Source organism: Protopterus annectens, chromosome 2.part1, assembly GCF_019279795.1.
Source record: "Protopterus annectens isolate FY-2018-M chromosome 2.part1, PAN1.0, whole genome shotgun sequence".
Classification (NCBI taxonomy): Eukaryota; Metazoa; Chordata; order Ceratodontiformes; family Protopteridae; genus Protopterus; species Protopterus annectens.
Window position 1 is genome coordinate 1,729,512,606 of NC_056729.1, and position 5,860 is coordinate 1,729,518,465.

General features: G+C 39.7%; 1 long non-coding RNA gene across 1 annotated transcript; it reads left to right on the top strand.

The window, feature by feature from the left end:
• Nucleotides 1-3,865: 3,865 nt before the first annotated feature.
• LOC122794791 lies at nucleotides 3,866-5,480 on the top strand. The gene is made up of 2 exons (XR_006363703.1): nucleotides 3,866-4,150; nucleotides 5,139-5,480. It is a non-coding gene; the product is annotated as an uncharacterized LOC122794791 (long non-coding RNA).
• The last annotated feature ends 380 nt before the right edge of the window (nucleotides 5,481-5,860 follow it).

A 5,860-nucleotide genomic window follows, 5' to 3' on the forward strand; every position in this document is an offset into this window, starting at 1 on the left:
CTGTAGGTGTGATACACGCATTTTTTTGTAATGAACACTTTCATTGTGAAATCTGCATGTCCTCCCTGTTTTTGCATGAGTTTTCTGCATGTGCTGTGGTTTCCTCCCACTTTCCAAAGACATGCTGCAGATAGATTAGATCATTCCAAAGACATGCTGCAGATGGATCAGAGACTTTAAGTTGCCTGTAGGTGTGATACATGCATTTCTTTGTAATGTACACTTTCATTGTGGAATCTGCATGCCCTCCCTGTTTTTGCATGAGTTTTCTCCTAGTGCTGTGGTTTCCTCTCACATTCCAAAGACATGTGCATATGGATCAGAGACTTTAAGTTGCCTGTTAAGTGTGATACACACATTTCTTTGTAATGGACACTTTCTTTGTGAAATCTGCATGTCCTCCCTGTTTTTGCATGAGTTTTCTCCAAGTGCTGTGGTTTCCTCCCACTTTCCAGAGACTTTAAGTTGCATGTAGGTGTGATACACGCATGTCTTTGTAATGAACCCTTTCATTGTGGAATCTGCATGTCCTCCCTGTTTTTGCATGAGTTTTCTCCAAGTGCTGTGGTTTCCTCCCACATTCCAAAGACATGCTGCAGATGGATCAGAGACTATAAGTAGCCTGTAGGTGTGATACATGCATTTTTTTGTAATGAACACTTTCATTGTGGAATCCGCATGTCCTCTCTGTTTTCGCCTGAGTTTTCTCCAAGTGCCGTGGCTTCCTCCCACATTCCAAAGACATGCTGCAGATGGATCAGAGACTATAAGTAGCCTGTAGGTGTGATACATGCATTTTTTTGTAATGAACACTTTCATTGTGCTATCTGCATGTCCTCCCTGTTTTTGCATGAGTTTTCTCCAAGTGCTGTGGTTTCCTCCCACATTCCAAAGACATGCTGCAGATGGATCAGACACTTTGTTGCCTGTAGGTGTGATACATGCATTTCTTTGTAATGAACGCTTTCATAGTGGAATCTGCATGTCTTCCCTATTTTTGCATGAGTTTTCTCCAAGTGCTATGGTTTCCTCCCACATTCCAAAGATGTGCAGATGGATCAGGGACTTTAAATTTCCTGTAGGTGTGATACATGCATTTCTTTGTAATGAACACTTTCATTGTGGAATCCGCATGTCCTCTCTGTTTTTGCCTGAGTTTTCCCCAAGTGCCGTGGCTTCCTCCCACATTCCAAAGACATGCTGCAGATGGATCAGAGACTTTAAGTTGCCTGTAGGTGTGATACATGCATTTCTTTGTAATGAACACTTTCATTGTGGAACCTGCATGTCCTCCCTGTTTTTGCATGAGTTTTCTCCAAGTGCTGTGGTTTCCTCCCACATTCCAAATACATGCTGCAGATTGATCAGAGACTTTAAGTTGCCTGTAGGTGTGATACACACATTTCTTTGTAATGAACATTTTCATTGTGGAATCTGCATGTCCTCCCTGTTTTTGCATGAGTTTTCTCCAAGTGCTGTGGTATCCTCTCATATTCCAAAGACATGCATGATGCTACAGATGGCCTGTAGGTGTGATACATGCATTTCTTTGTAATGAACACTTTAATTTTCCCTGTTGCCTTGTAAACATCTCCTTTTGTTCCTCCTTAATAGAGATATGCACATCTGAAAATAATAAAGGGTTACACCCTGGCTGGGGTTACCTCCTGAGCAGTGGAAGCTTTCATGCAGATGTAGCTACCAACACATCACTCTCAACTGGGTCATTCATCCTATTATACCATGGAAGGGTGCCCCTTGAAATTTAGAGGATGGTACTGACTGCATGTGCTGTGGTTTCCTCCCACATTCCAAAGACATGCTGCAGATGGATTAGATAATTCCAAAGACATGCTGCAGATGGATCAGAGATTTTAAGTTGCCTGTAGGTGTGATACACACATTTCTTTATAATGAACACTTTCATTGTGGAATCTGCATGCCCTTCCTGTTTTTGCATGAGTTTTCTTCTAGTGCTGTGGTTTCCTCCCACATTCCAAAGACATGCTGCAGATGGATCAGAGACTTTAAGTTGCCTGTAGGTGTGATACACTCATGTCTTTGTAATGGGCACTTTCATTGTGAAATCTGCATGTCCTCCCTGTTTTTGCATGAGTTTTCTCCGAGTACTGTAGTTTCCTCCCACTTTCCAAAGACATGCTGCAGATGGATCAGAGACTTTAAGTTGCCTGTAGGTGTGATACATGCATGTCTTTGTAATGAACACTTTCATTGTGGAATCTGCATGTCCTCCCTGCTTTTGCATGAATTTTCTCCAAGTGCTGTGGTTTCCTCCCACATTCCAAAGACATGCTGCAGATGGATCAGAGACTTTAAGTTGCCTGTAGGTGTGATACACACATTTCTTTGTAATGAACACTTTCATTGTGGAATCTGCATGTCCTCCCTGTTTTTGCATGAGTTTTCTCCAAGTGCTGTGGTTTCCTCCCACGTTCCAAAGATGTGCAGATGGATCAGAGACTTTAAGTTGCCTGTGGGTGTGATACATGCATTTCTTTGTAATGAGCACTTTCATTGTGGAATCTGCATCTCCTCCCTGTTTTTGCATGAGTTTTCTCCAAGTGCTGTGGTTTCATCCCACATTCCAAAGACATGCTGCAGATGGATTACAACATTCCAAAGACATGCTGCAGATGGATCAGAGACTTTAAGTTGCCTGTAGGCGTGATACACGCATTTCTTTGTAATGAACACTTTCATTGTGGAATCTGCATGTTTTCCCTGTTTTTGCATGAGTTTTCTCCAAGTGCTGTGGTTTCCTCCCACATTCCAAAGACATGCTACAGATGGCCTGTAGGTGTGATACATGCGTTTCTTTGTAATGAACACTTTCATTTTCCCTGTTGCCTTGTAAACATCTCATTTTGTTCCTCCTTAATAGAGATATGCACATCTGAAAATAATAAAGGGTTACACCCTGGCTGGGGTGACCTCCTGAGCAGTAGAAGCTTTCATGCAGATGTAGCTACCAACACAGCACTCTCAACTGGGTCATTCATCCTATTATACCATGGAAGGGTGCCCCTTGAAATTTACAGGATGGTACTGACAGCCCAGAGAACTACAGAATTGCATGTGTGAATGTGGGGAGATATACTAAGTCCAGATGTATGGAATTTACAGTTTTACCTCTGTTCTGAGGTTCAGTGATCTCAGAGTCAGCACCCTCCTTCATTAAAGGAAGAACAGCGAGTTGCACAGTTCGCTGTTTTTTTTCCAATCGGCAGAATTATTTTTGAAGTGTTAGAACTCACAGCTTCCTCTTGGAGTCTTGGATTAATTAGCCAGTACTGTGCCTGACACTATTACCTGGATTATTAAATCTAAATTTCCTACTGTTGCTGGATGCCCCATTGTAATGGGTTCTGCCATTTGTAAGTCTCTTCCTTCTTCAGTTTAAGCAAAGTAACTCTTGTGTGATGAAACACCATCATTTGTCCAGTAACATGAATGTACATCTGAACTGGATATGTAAAGAATTCTGACACTCTACTCAGCCTCCTAGTTGTTCATTTTTTTGTCTGCCTAAGCAGCATTTGTGTCAGTGACTTGTGAAATGATAATATCTGGTTCTGCATGTCAAAGTTCATCACTTCTACCAGCTTATTCTCGAATTTGTTCACCTCTGCCCTTAACTCATGGGGATGGGGGGGGGTAATTCCTTAGCAAGCATGCATTAAGAATATTGTAGTACACAGAACACCATGATTATGATCCAAAAACATAAAAAGACAAGCTTGTTAAGCAATTCCCGACATTAAAAGTGTGTTTAACAAGCTTTTAACACCTCTAAGCATTACTAAATCAGGTCAGTGATTAGGGATCAGCAGTGAATAGGCTGAGACAGCAAAGAATAGTGAAAAAAGATAGAAGATGTAAGGTACTTTGGCTTACCACACTTATAAACAAGAAGTGTGGTGGAATGAAGTGTCTAATGGGTTTTAAAGCCAAATGTTCCTCAGAGGACACCATTTCTGCATGGTGACTGAAAGCACTAAGTGGTATTACATGGAGCAGATAAAACTCCAAGAAATACAAAGAATTATGTTTTGGTATTACCGATCAGAACCGTTATTATCTGTTCTTGACATGGATGCCAGGTTCCATCGCTCTGAGCTTCACTTTCGAGGTTAGTTTCTTGACATCCATCTCTGAAGCACATAGTGCATTGGAAGATTGGAGACCTAATTATAACCCACTGGGCTACATACCCATTACAGTGCTGGCCCTTTTGCCTGCTTTGTGTAGTTTAGTTTATCTTTAAAATATATGGGTCTCTTGGTTCTTCGTGAATGCCATGTCACTTACAAATTTCTTTTACATCCATTTCACATTTTTTGCTTCTCTACAAAAGCAACCATTTGTATATTTGATTTGTTGTACACGCAGACTGTTCCAAGTAGCACTAATGAGCAAATTATAAGCTACTGCTTTAGTTAAACAATGTGGATGCCTAATTATTTTAAGCAAGACCCCATGTGCTCTCTCTGTCTCTCTGCCTCTCTCCCAGTTGCCATTGTGGAAAAATCTTTTCTGGAAATATGCTTTTAGAAAAAAATGCTTTATTAGTAGAATGATTATTAACTGGTATTTATTGAAATAAGTTCATAGTAAAATTAAGGTTCTGAAGTGGGTTTTAAAATGCATGACAGATTATCTTCTGATCATGTTAGCATTAAGTTGTATATTTTATTTATCAGATTTTCTTCTTTTTTGGTTAGAGTCCAGGTCTAACTGGATAATTGCCAATGCCATCACATTTTTGTGGCTTATTGTTGCTTAGCTGGCAGCAGATTCAAAAGCCACCATTCCTAAGGAATCTTAAATTATGTAGCTATAAATACTCTGACAGAAAACCCATGTATATGTTCTCCTACTTCACAACTTTCAGAACTTTCATGGTGAACCAAAGGTTTATGTCTGTGTCTCTTTTTGAGTAGGTAGCATTTGAGAATGTTAAAGAAATTATAGGAAGGTCAATTTGCATTTTATTAAGCATTCTTGAATCACTGTCATGAACTCTTGTATTAGTCACCAAATTTCCTTGATTTTGTTTTGTGTATAAAACCTAGAGATGTATAATATTTGCATCATTTCTTGATTTTTGTGATCCACAGCTAAGTTGCCATCCAAGAGTTCAGAAAGTTGCATCATACAGAGCCAACACCCAGATGTCAAAGGTTTCACCATCATCCAGTGTTTCCTCAGGGTCATAAAGTTCAAGAACCGGAAAGCATCATCTAATGCATGCATTCAATTTCCTTGTTATCTCATATGATAGGCTTGTTTTAGAGTTTGTACAAAATCATATTTATTTTTAATGAAACCCTGCCATCTTAAACAAAGATTACTGCATGGCATAAATCTCACACAGCCAGTTCTTCATTGCTCTGTATCTGATGATGCTATACAGAGTCTTAAAAAGAAGTAATTAATAAACACTCACTGGTTCACCTTAATTGCTCATTGCCCTACGTTTCTTCTTTCTTTATAGTTGTTTCTTCCTTTTGCAGGATATTTCCTCATCAGATATAGGAAAGCTAGAATTAACATATGAGAGGGATAGAGACACGTAGTCAGGAATTAAGCACCATCTGTGCCATTTGTATTAGACATGGAAACTAGACAGACTGAACGAGCTTCTTACAGAGTTGTAACGATCTCTTACTGACAACGTGTAAACTGTCATACTTTTTATGGTTGCAACAAGTTATTAGATTGATATATTTTATGAATGTTGCATATGCTAAGTGGCGCAGTATACAAGTTGGTAGCTGGAGCAGACACCCCTTTCATCATGATGTTCCTGTGTTGTAAAGCTGTGATCTATAGTGCTTAA